The 13003-nt window shown below is 40.1% G+C and overlaps 1 long non-coding RNA gene across 1 annotated transcript in view; it reads left to right on the plus strand.

Annotated features, from left to right (window-relative positions):
- The window catches only part of LOC139074492 (uncharacterized), a 36923-nt gene that overhangs the window by 8527 nt on the left and 15393 nt on the right, over positions 1–13003 (plus strand). The window contains exon 2 of the long non-coding RNA XR_011524132.1: positions 6163–6330. This is a non-coding gene — a long non-coding RNA (uncharacterized lncRNA). The remainder of the gene's footprint in view (positions 1–6162; positions 6331–13003) is intronic.

Genomic DNA, 13003 nt, shown 5'->3' on the forward strand with positions numbered 1-13003 from the left:
CTTTAATCCATTTTACCACTCTGTGTCTCTCTATTGGAGAGTTCAAGCCATTTACATTGAGGGTGATTACTGATGTATGAGGGCTTAATGCTGTCATTCCGTCACTTGCTTTCCAGTTTTCCTGCATTTCCTTTGTTTCTTGTCCTGTGTGTTTTGGTCTACCCATTGATTTCTGCAGTTTCTTATGCTGTGTTTCTTAGTTTTTTCCTTGTTTATTTTTTGTGTCTCTGTTCTGCTTTTTAGTTTAGTGGCTACCCTGAAGTTTGCATTTAGAATCTCGTGTGTAGCATAGTCCATTTTCTGGTGCCCTCTTATTTCCTTAGCCTAAACTGATTCAGTCCCTTTTCTCCTCCTCTCCATCTCTTATTCCAACTTGTGTTGTGAGTTTGTGGTTAAAGTGACAAGATTGTCTTCGGTTTTGGTGTTTTCCTGCCCTTTATCCTAATGCTATAGCTGAATATTTGCTATCCTATTCTGATTCTATCTATTTGTCTCCTTACTCTGTAATTTGTTACCCCTTTCTCCCTTTTATTCTTTTTTAAGGTATGAGGGCCTTCTTGAGGATTTCTTGTAGGGAGGGTCTCGTTGCTACAAAGTCCCTTAGCTTTTGTTTGTCTGGGAAAGATTTAACGCCTCCCTCACATCTGAAGGATATTTTTGCTGGATAGAGTATTCTTGGCTGAAGATTTTTATCTTTTAAAGTTTTGACTATGTCGTTCCATTCTCTCCTAGCCTGTAAGGTTTCTGTAGAGAAATCCACTGAAAGTCTGATAGGGGTTCCTTTGTAGGTTATTTTCTTCTGTATTGCTGCGTTGAGTATGCTTTCTTTGTCATTCATTTTTGCCAGTTTTACTACTATATGTCTTGCAGTAGGTCTTTTTACATTGACAGATCTAGGAGACCTGAAAACTTCCTCCACACACATTTCTCTCTCATTCTCTAGATTTGGGAAGTTCTCTGCTATTATTTCTTTGAGCACGCTTTCTGCTCCATTCTCCTTTTCTTCACCTTCTTGGATACTATAATTCTTCTGTTGCATTTCCTCATTGAGTCAGATATTTCTTGGAGACTTTCTTCATTTCTTTTTAGTCTCAGTTCTCTCTCCTCCTCTGTCTGGAGCATTTCAACATGTCTATCTTCGATTATGCTGATTCACTCCTCTATGGTGTCCGCACGAGCATTCAGGAAATCCGTATTTTGTTTTATCTCTTCCATTGTGTCTTTCATCTCTAGTATGTCTGATTAATTCTTCTTTACAGTTTCAATCTCTTTTGTGAAGTAGCTCCTGAACTCATTGAATTGTTTCTCTATATTCTTTTTTACCTCATTGAGTTTTTTTGACAATAGCTATTCTGAATTCATTGTCATTTAGCTTACTTATTTCTGAGTCCTCAGGATGTAATTCTGGGTATTTATTGTTTTCCCTCTGGTCTGGAGCTTGGAGGAACTGCTTGGTGCTGGAACTACTGGTTTTCTGCATTGTGATATTATTCGGTTGAAGTTACAGCCTATTGCCACTGGATGGGGGTTGAGAGGCATGTATTCTGAGCCCTCCTCCTTCAGCCGAGATGTCACGCCACAGCGCAGGTTGGGGGCATAGCAGGGCTTTTTCTTTTGCGTGCAGACCCAGGTTTCCCGGTCAGCTCTTGCTATCTGGTCTCCTTGGGTCTCGGCTTGATGAGGTCCCCCCATGCAAAAGCTTTTGCCCCATTAGAGGGCTTCCCTTTAGGCTGCAAGGGCACTAGGGAGTCCTGGGTGATCCTCTGGATGCAGGGCCCCTCCCCCACTCCTTCCCTCATGGAGCGTCCTGTGGCAGCGATCCCAGTCTTTAGGGGAGGGAGTGAAGTTCTCTCTTACCCTGTTCCAGCTCCTCCGAGGGGGGCTCCAGCCTCTCTGCCCTCCGTCGCTTGGCGGCTGTGACTCTCCAAGGATTCCTGTGCTATTAGGATATTTTCTGTTGGACTATGGTTGCTCCTTTTTGTTGTATGTTAGAGGGGAGAGAGTCCCAGGCAAGCTCACTCCGCCATGACACTGACGTCACTCCAATACTTTTTTTTAAGTTGTGGTAAAATAGACATAAAATTTACAGTTTTCACCATTGTTAAGTGTACAATTCAGTGGTGTTAAGTACCTTCACATTGTTGTGCAACCATCACCACCATCCACCTCAAGAACTTTTTCCGTCTTCTAAAACTGAAACTCTGTCTCCATTACACAGAAGTCAACATCCCCACCTCCCCAGTCCCTGACAACCACCATTCTGCTTTCTGTCTCTATGAATTTGATACACTAAGTACCTCATATAAGTGGAATCATACAGTGTTTGTCTTTTTGTGTTGGGCTTCTTTCATTTAACATATTATCTTTGAGGTTCATCCATGTTGGAGCATGTGTCAGAATCTCCTTCCTTTTTAAGGCTGAATAATAGTCCATTGTATGGATAGAATACATTTTGGTTATCTATTCACTTTTGTTTATCTAAATCCTTGGGTTGCTTCCACCTTTTGACTATACGATAGCTAATACTTTTTGAGCACTCTCTTGTGCCAGACACTCTTCCAAGCACTTCATTTATATTAACTCATTTAATCCTCCCAGCAGCCTGTCAGTTTGGTTCTATTATCACTGCCATTTTTCAGACAAGGAAACTGAGGCACAGAGAGGTAAAGTGGCTTGCCTGGGCACCTAAGCAAGTCATGACTCTGACCCTGCTAGTGAGTGCTGCAGGCTACACTGTGTCTAGTACCTAGGACCAGAGTCCAGGACTCTTAGACCAGGAGGGAACTGTAGCAACCACGTGTCTAAATTATTTTACTGTTACGAAGACTGAGGACATAAGGTATTAAATAACTTGTCCCATAACTATAGTGACTATATTATCTGAAGCCCCAAATCAAGATGTGTGGTTTGGTATTTTTAACACTTCTTGGTTAAAAAAAAAAAGCCAGGAGGCATAATTTGAAAGCACCCCAAAATATCAGTAATCCTGGATCATCTTGAGTGTTTATAATGGGGTCACCTAGACAGAGCATTCCAAATCAGCATTGTTTTGGAGAACAGCCCTATCCCACTAGCTGGTGCTTGTATGAGTTTTCATTTAGCAGTTACCAAACTTGGGTGAATGAACCCTGATGGCCTCATGGCAAAGATGAGTTACCTGAGGAAGATGGCATATTTCTGCTCCTTTGCAACATGGACCACAGCTACCATCCTGCCTGGTCACAGCCTGGCTCTTGGCCCTAACCAGTCTTATTATTGTTATCTATCCTTGCACACAAGAAGACCAGGGAGGAGAGGGGATGTTACATTAGCTCAACCCATTACCTTCCATGGGAGGGACAGCACAGCACTGTCCCTGTGCCGGAGAGGACAAGGAGATGCTCCTTCGAAGGAGTCCAGAATCAACATCCCTACCTTCAGGTTGTACCCAGTTTTGTAGTTTACAAAGAGTTTCCATTTCCATTGCAACAGCCACCTGGTATCCATCCTTCGTTCCTGATATCCAATGCACTTTTTTGCATTGCTGCCAACGATCTTCTAAGAAGTGAGTTTGACAGCACCACTCTCCTCTGCAAAATCCCAGGGAGGCTCCCCATTGCCTACAGAGTGAAATAAGCTCCAGTCCCCCTGCCATGGGATGACCTCCATTGTGGAGCCCCAAACTTCCTTTCCAGCCTCATGGGCCACTTTCCCCCTCCACACCCATACACACCTACACATGCCATGTGCTGCCTACCACCACTCGCTGCCTTCCTCATCTGTTCTCCAGCTTCTCCCACTCTCTCAATGCTTCCTCCTTTGTAAACCTGCCCCCTCCTTGCTCCTTCTGGGTCAGAATTAGCAGCTTCTTTCTCAATGCCATCACTGCAAATAGCAAGCAAGACTACTTAGCCCTTATGTGGCCCTGCCTTGAATTCCTGTGAGGTGTTTACGGATTGCTTCCCCTCTAGGCAATAAATTCCTCAAGGGCATTGACCATGAATTCACCTTTGTGTAGGGCAGAAACCCAAACTCTGCTGATTATCCATACGATATCCTTTATGGTTATAGCATCTTTTCCTAGACACCATCTCTCCGTCCATTTTTTTTTATAACAGTGTTTCTTAAAATGGGATTGGAGGAAGATGACCACTTGAAAGTCATGCTGTGGTGAACACTGCTACTGATGACAGTGTGAGTTACTAATCTAGTGTAGAAGAGAATGGGGAAAAGGTCAAGAGCACTGCCCTGTATCCTCTCCTATTGTCTCAACCCATTGTAGATGGAATCTAGTCCCTACAGAGTTGCCAAAATTGCTTTTTTAAAGATGATCCCCACAGAGCAAAAGCCTACCACACTCTATGGCTGTCTATACCATCAGCACCATTGCTTTGTTCTGTTTCAAACTCTCTCCTTCCTTAGCCCTCTCCTTTTGCCCCTTTGCTGGTCCCTGTCTAAATCCCCTATACCGGGTTATCTTCCTGAGCCCAACTCAACATTAGTGATACTCTTGCTTCACCTGGGTACACTGTCCCCAGACAACTCAGTCACTTGTGGGACATTGGTTGATACCTAAATGCAGAAGAACCAAACCTTGGTCTACGTTCTAGATCTTTCTGAGCTGTAGATCAAATTTCTGACTCCTAACTGGATGCCCCAAAGCAACCTCAGTTTCTCTCCTAACCAACTATTGGGAGAAATATACTTGCATTCTTGGCCCCAATTCTTTACTCTTCTGCTTCACTGGGGGCTGAAAATACTCCCTGACCCCTTGATTTTGGACTTGGCCATTTGACTTTCTTTGGCCAATAGGGTGGAAGTGACAGTGTGCTTTAGATGAGCCTCTGGCATTGCCATGAGAGGAGCTTCCCCTGGTAGCTGCTGCCTCCTGAGTCTGGGCCTGGAATGAACATACATAAAGCAAAGCTGCCCCCACCAATGAGCATACCTAAACCAAAGAGCAGAGAGCCCCCACCACTGCAGATGCATGAGAGCCACTGGCCCTGCTGACCCCCAGAGCTGGGAGAATGATTGATTGTAGTTTTAAGCCACTGAATGTCTATATGGTTTGTTACAAAGCACTATTGTTGTAATAGCTAGCTGATACAATCTAATATGGAGATGAAGATGTAAAGCATAGACATACAAGGTTAGTTCTGCTGGGAAAACTCACATAACCACCACAAAGACCAGGAAATGAAACACTGCTCAACATTCCAGAAACCTCCATGTGCCTCTTCCTCATCACCACCTCCTCCCTCAACCCTAGAAGTAATCACAGTTTTGGCTTTTTTTAAAAAAATAATTTCTTACTTTTCTTCATAGGCTTCCATCCATAAACGCATCCCTAAATTAGATACTTTGCTTTTGACTGTTTTTGATCTTGATAGGAATGGAATCTCACTGTTTGTATTTTTTCATGTCCTATTTTATTTGCTCACTATGGTTTATGAGAATCATCCAGATTGTTACATGTAGCTATAGTTTCTTCATTTCCATTGCTGTGTAATATTCATTATATGAACAAACTACAATTTATTTGTTTTCTCTACTGTTGATGGATAGTTCAGATGTTTCCAGTTTTTGCTATCATCAACAGTCCTGTGTGAGTATTCTAATATACTAGGGGTTGGCAAACATACTTGGTAAAGGAACAGATGATAAACATTTGGGCATGGTGGTCACATAGGGTCTCTGTTGCATATTCTTCTTTATTTTTAGATAATTTAAAAAATGTTTTAAAAAATGTTTTAAAAAAACGCTTAAAAAATGTAAACATAGTTCTTAGCTCATGCGCTGTGCAAAACAGATTGGAGGCAGAACGTGGCCCAGGGGTTGCAGTTTGCTGACCTCTGCTATCTAAGCTTCCTGGTGCACGTCCACAAATTTTTCTCCAGGAGTGTAATGGCTGGTCATAGGGGTCATACATCTTGAGCCTCATCCCCTGGACATCCCGTATCTCATTTCTGCAATCTTCTCCCCTTAGCCGAAGGAACAGTTCAAATATCCTTGGAAACCCACTGTGAGTCCTTCCTTGGGTGACCCTGCCCCACTCTAGACTCCCCCAGCGGATGATGAGGTGACCTCACTTCATATGACTTAATGTTGAAGGTGATACATGCCCTAAGTCTATTTCTTCACTGAACTGTAGGTAAGTCTTATCTTTGGGTTTTATCTTTGTAGTTCTGCCTACTGCAGGTCATGGAGTGGGCACTGAAGGAAAGAATGTACAACATTGTCTGGCAACCACCCCAGGACATCAGCAGGGCAGATATGATCCTGAATGTGGAGATTAGAAAACTGAGGGCCACACAGATGAGCCTGCAGCCTGGGTCACCAGGAAAGCAACAGGTTGGTAAAGTGGCCGAGCCGAAACTGGAACCCACAGGGTATGTGAACTCCTTGAAAGATTAAAGGCAGGTGGAGAAGAGATGGAGTGGCTTCTGGAATAATCGGCACCACTCTGTGCCTGAGGGAATGAAGCTAGAGGTGCCCAGGGTTGGAACACCCCTAAAGTGGAAACCAAGAACACACCTTACTATTGCCTAACAACGGATTAGTCTCTCATTATCTCTCCTCCTGCAATGTTAGCAGTTAATACAACCACCTCTGCCCCAAAATATGACCCAAGGCACTACTCTTATCCCATGTGAGTGCTTGGCTCCATTCCAGCCTGATCTCCAGAGAAGCTGCAACACACAGAGATAAATTTACTCATAAAAGAAACAAATGGCTCCAGGGGAGAGGGAGAGAAAATGGGGACAGGATTTACATTGTTTTTATTATAAACTCGTTATTGTGTTACTTATAATAGTATAAAGAGAATATGTTTTATGAAAACATAGCAAATTATTTCAAGGTTGGCTAGACCCAGTGCTACACAAACTGGGTTCCAGGGACCAGGACTGATCTGTGAACTGTGTGTTACTAGCCCAAGGAGAGAGAAGTACAGAAGGAAAGAGAGAGTTCGTAGAAAGTTTCATAGAAATTTGAGAGAATAATTTTGTGGCTGTCTAGTCTAATAATGAAAACAGGACTTGTATTTTGTAAGTCTTTTTTGTAAATTTCATTATCCTAGTGTAGGAGAGGCAAATTTTACCTCTACCCTCTTAGGGTTTTTGGCCGGGCCTGAGAATTAAGTTGACCTAAGACAGAGTAACAGGAAAAAAGCATACACATTTATTTAATACAAGTTTTATGTGACACAGGAGCCCTCATAAGGAAGTGAAGACCCCAAGAAGTGACAAAACCTAAGTGTTTTTATGCTAGGTTGAACAAAGAGAGGCAATTGTAGAAAAGTCACTAAAAGGTAAGGAAAGGCTAAAGAAATATAAGAATTATGTTAACAAGGCTTGTTTTTACAGAAGTCTCTCAGCTTCAACTTCCTGTCCGTGATGATAAAACGGTTACCTTCCTCATGATATAGGGAGGGCATATTCCATCTGGGGGTTTCATCTCCCACTTTTAGGAAGAAAAAGGGGAGGGTCAGAGCACCCTTCTTGAACCTGCTGTTTTTTAAAATTGTCTTTAGCTTGAAGCAATCCTTATGCCAAAGGAGCATATTCTGGAGGGACATGTTCTGCCACTCTCCATTCCCTCTTTGAAATTTCTCCAAGAGCTTTGCTAGTCTGGACTGAGATAGCAGCTTGCTCCATCCTCACCGAATCAGTCTCTTAGTCCTGAGAATGTCAGTTCAGTTAAACAGTCAGCTCTCACCTCAGGCAGTGGTGTTGCCGGTGGGTTCCCCCCAAAGTTAGGCCTCTGTATGATGACCAATCAAGCATTTAACGAGAGGCATTTATATAGAAACAAAGAAAAAACAAAAGTTAACGGTTTGAGCAAATTATAAGCCTAATGTTTTAGTCCAAGGGGCAGTCAGTTGAGAAGATTTTTACATGTTGGTCTTGAAGAATCTTTAGACGGTGGATTGAAGACAGATAGGGACAATTTCGATGAATTTTCTGGTTTGTAGTTTGAATGTCTCTGGGGATAGCATTAGGTGTCCTCATGAACTTTCTGAGCGGCCCATATAGCAGCAGGCAGGAAGCTGGTCCATACCTGATCGGTGGTGGTGATTTCTCTGAAGTTTGTGTTAAGTTGGCCAGCGCCAGCTTGTAAGGCCTTGGGAAACGGACAGTTTTAGTTTTCAGTCATTCCAAGTCAGAAGGGTGGGAGAAAAATCAGAAACGTTAATTATTGATGAAAGGTACAAAACGGCAGGAGCCAGTTTAGAAAGAGGAAAAAAGCTCAAAGTTAGTGGATGTGACACAGTTTGGGAAGCCAGAAGGGTGTGCTATGGCTTTTATTGAAACAAAGAATTCTCTCCCTACAGTCACCACCACTTTTATCAAAGAAAATAAAAGTGAGACTAGTTTGTTTGAAAAATAAGTCTGGTTTCATTAAATTTGGCCTATTTACACAAGTGCAGCAAAAACAGTGGTTGACCATGTAGGCTCTTTTAAGTCTATTTTGCTGGAACTTTTAAAAGGAATCTCAGATTAAACTTTTAAAAGTCTCTTGAGGCTAAGAAGCTGTGCAGGAACATGTCACCAGACTTTACCTTCAGTACCTATAAATTTGGATGAATTCCTCTCTTGACCTCCCCAAGATATCTTGAGGTTTTGGGCCTGCCAGGAAGTGACCTTCTTTACTCATCTGTAATGCTGGGAACTCTGTAAGCAAGCTACCAGGCTGGTATTTCAAGGGGCTTTATAAGCATTAACTCCATAAATCCAACCTAAGTTTTTTAAATCTGTCTGATCATATTTGATTCTATGTACATCATTCTCAACATGACATTCCAGTCAATGCCTTAGTAATAATAACCAATGCTTTTAATTATGTCTGGTTATAAGGACAATGGATTCTTATTGAACTGATGTAAATAACTATATTGCCATGAAAATGAGAATATTCAATAAGGGCTTCCAAATTCTGGAGGGATAATCTAGAGAAAAAAAATAAATGTTTCAATTCCAGTAGAAAAGTATAATTTGCCAGATTGCCATAAGCTATGGATAGCTTAAGAGAAAAGAAAAAAAGGGTTTCTTAAGTCTGGAAAACAAAATATTAAAGAACCAGCAATGCTTCAATCAAAGAGTCATAATCATTCTCATCAGTTCATTCAGTCCCATGGAATTAATTCTTCTTTTGCTTGATATTGGGTTCGCAATTTTATGAATCCATTAGCATCTGCATTTGAGTTCTAGAATTTTTTTTTTGCCCAGTTTACTGGTATGACGTTTGAATTACCAGAACCCTGTATTCCAGGATACTTATTAGAGTTCTTTGCATGGATTTTTTTTGAGGATAAAGCAGTTGTGTTTGTATTTGATTGGAAAAGCTTTCAGGAAGGCATCAGAGTAAAACAATACCTATCTGTGAATGACAAAAGACTTAAAAATTGCCATGGTTAAAGATCTGATGAGACCTTATTATAAAAATGATGGAATTAGCAAGGAAATTTGGTTAATGTTTTTGGCATATAACATTTTAAGTTAATTAGAATTATGACTGATATACAGACAGCAAGGATATTGACAAATTTTCAGGAATCTTATATAATTTCTGAAACACTTATATTTGTAAGATATACCCATACAAGTATAATTTAAAGCAGGTTTAGTATCACTTTTTATTTGACAATGCTTTCCGTGTAATTTAATATATCAAATCAGCTTAATTAGTTTAATATCTCTCTTTTTATAAGGAGAAAGAGCAAATCTTTTGAGATTTTTCAGAGTCTTCTGGAACATTTTGAAGTTAGTTTGAGGTTAAAAAGACTTTATTTAGAAAGTGATTTTGAGAAGTTTGTCAAAAATGTCAAAAGATTTAAAATACTTGATCAAATAAGATCACAGTTCTTTGGAAAACAATACTTAGTTATCCACTAAAGTAAACTGACAAAGATTTTAAAGTAATACAGGAAGTAACATACATGAGGGGAAAAAAACTTAGCTCTTTTAATATTGAAAAGACTCAATTTTTATAAGTAATAAAAGATCTGATAAAGACAGCATGAAGCATAAGAAATTACTTTGATCAGGCACAGAAACTTTGTTTCCTAGGCAAATTACTCAAAAGGTAAAGAAAAACCTTCCATAATCTCTTATTAAGAGCAAACCAATAATGTAAGAAACATTGTCCTTTTAACAGAGAGAAAGCGAAACTCTAGTTTCATGTCAGTACATTACTGAGCTCATTTTTTAAAAAAAAACCTCATAAATAAATCCCTTTAATCTTAGTCAATTTGACCTTGCAAAATAATTTTTTTTAAAATAAACCTTCCACAACTTTCTATATCCATTTAGATCTCTTCTTTTTATTTTGGAACAACCAGTCATTTTACTTTAGGAAAAAAATTACTCTCTCTTTAAAAAAAACCAACAAAAAAACCAAACATATCCTACATTCCTTGCATACTATTCGTATAAAAACATGTCCTATTTTCTTACCATGTTTCCCTCTAGTATGAAGTTGTTTTTCTTCACTGTTATTGTTTCTGGTAGTTTCATTTTCACATATTGATTATAAATTTACTGATCAGTAACCTTTATTTTTCAGCGAAAACTATGAAGGAGGCAATTGCGAGCTGTCTGTCACATATTAGAATCTGCTAATTGATTAACAAATTTTATGAATATGCCATTTCATAAGTTTTAGAGACGTATACTTTTTCATAGCATGATTTTTTAATGTGGCAAAATACATGTTTATCAACAGATCCAAATATCTTTAGCCTCTCTGTACCATATAAAAATAAGAAACCAAAAGGATATAAACTTAAATTTATCTTTATTAATGAATGTTTCAGTAATTTATCTTATTTGGAAATGATATAGATATTTAATGAATGCCAATCATTTGATTTAACTTAATATAAGGTTTCAACTACCCGAAAGAGTTTGGAAATGATTTTTAAGTAAACATATTATAAAACATAATTGCTGTTGAAAACTTCTTTTATAAACTTTTATCTTTTTTTTTTAAAGATTGGCACCTGAGCTAACAACTGTTGCCCATCTTCTTTTTTTTTTTTTATTCTTCTCCCCAAAGCCCCCCAGTACATGGCTGCACACTCCAGCTGTGAGTGCCCCTGGCTGTGCCATGTGGGACACGGCCCCAGCATGGACTGACAAGCGGTGTCATGTCTGCACCCAGGACCCGAACCAGCCAAACCCTGGGCTGCTGAAGTGGAGCACGTGAACTCACTCACTCTCCCATGGGGCTGGCCCCTATAAAATTTTATCTTACATCTATTTAATTTTTTTTTTAACAATTATGCTTGGATTACTCATGAACATTTTATGAGACATTAAACAGCTAGCCATTATCTTATTTTTCTTGCTGACAAATCCTGTAACATAGAGATAACATGAGCTTATTTGAATAGTAAATCCAGGTAGAAAAAGTTGTATGTCTACATTATATTTAATGTCAATAACTCAGAAGACTTGCCTATTTTGATTAAACCAACTAACTTAAACTAGTTTTTATTTATCAAAGATGATCCCGGGTCAGATGAACTTGAAAAAAATTGGGTTAGTTTCTGTGTTTCTTGGAGTTTTAGGAATACTTAATACTTATTTTTCTTTAAGCCAATTTAATAGAGCTCTTTTACAAATTAATGTTGGCAACACCATCTGGAGGTAGAAAAATACTATGTATCTATAGCATACACATATAGATGTACTTAAACATACAGACAGACACACACAAAGCTTATAGCTTATTCTTTTATAGCTCTTATAGCTTCTTTTAAAAATTTTAGCTATGAGACACATATGATAATACAAATCTCACTAATTTATAAAAACAGTTGGCTCCAAACTGTGTTTCTGGCAGATGGAACAAGTTAAGGGTACCTACTCATTCCCTTTTTATATTTAATATAAGTCGTACGTGACACAGGAGCCCTCCTAAGGAAATGAAGACCCCCAAGAAGCGACAAAACCTAAATATTTTTATACTAGATTGAGCAAAGAGAGGTGATTGTAGAGGATTAACTAAAATATATGGGAGGCTAAAGGAAGATCAGAATTATTTTAACTAGGTCTGTTGGTGGAGAATTCTCTCAGCTTCAACTTCCTGTCTTTGATGGTAAGAATGTTACTTTCTTCCTGGTGTAAGGAGGACATCTTCCATCTGGGCGTTTCATTTCCTGCTTTTAGGAAGAAAAAGCGGAGGGTCAGAGCATCCTTCTTGCTGCTGTTTTTCTTCAGTGCCTTTAGCTCACGCTAATCCTTATGCCAAAGTGGCGTATTTTTCCACCCTTCACTAGCAATTTTAAATGTGTGTTACAGAAGTATTGATCACACATCAGCAGTAAAGAAAAACAAGCTGGTTCTTCATCCCAGGAGCACTGAGCCCCGCTGGGGGAGAGTGGGGAAAGAGGTTGAGCCTCAGCTGACCAGGGGCGGGCCCTTCAGGGTCCTTTGAAGAACTGAGAACGATGTCCCCTGCGAAAGGCAGCATTTGGATGTTGACCTTATAAAGAGAAGAGTGGCTGGTGTTGGACAGAGAAGCAGCCACGACTGTGGACGGAAGCTGTTATAACGGACAGCTCGCCACAGGCAATCACAGAGAAACACTGAACTTTCTCCTCTTTGTTACGTTCTCAACACCAAAAGAATAAACGCAAGAACAAAAGATTGTGAGGAGGTAGATGACTCTCCTTGCTCACCGCTACCTGCCCCCCTCCCAAACCAAGCTGTTACTTTCTGAGCAGGGTTGAGAGGAGATTTGAATCCAGTGAGACTGGAGTTCTTATTAAGGATCTTAGCAACCACAACTCGACTCTCAGCACGGGTTCACCATGGGGCCACATCAACCCAAGGCAGCACCTGCCCTCTGGGCCACTCTCAAGATTTCCATGGGTGTCATAGCTGTTGAAGTCAATTCAAAAGGTCCTGGATTATGCTGGGGAAATTCTGCTGCCTTGGGCTTCCATCTCAATATTTTGGGCAGGAGGCTGCCTCAACCAAAAATCAGACGAAGCACCTCGGAATGAATCAACCTTGGTGAC

The sequence above is a fragment of the Equus przewalskii genome, chromosome 11 (assembly GCF_037783145.1).
Source record: "Equus przewalskii isolate Varuska chromosome 11, EquPr2, whole genome shotgun sequence".
Classification (NCBI taxonomy): domain Eukaryota; kingdom Metazoa; phylum Chordata; class Mammalia; order Perissodactyla; family Equidae; genus Equus; species Equus przewalskii.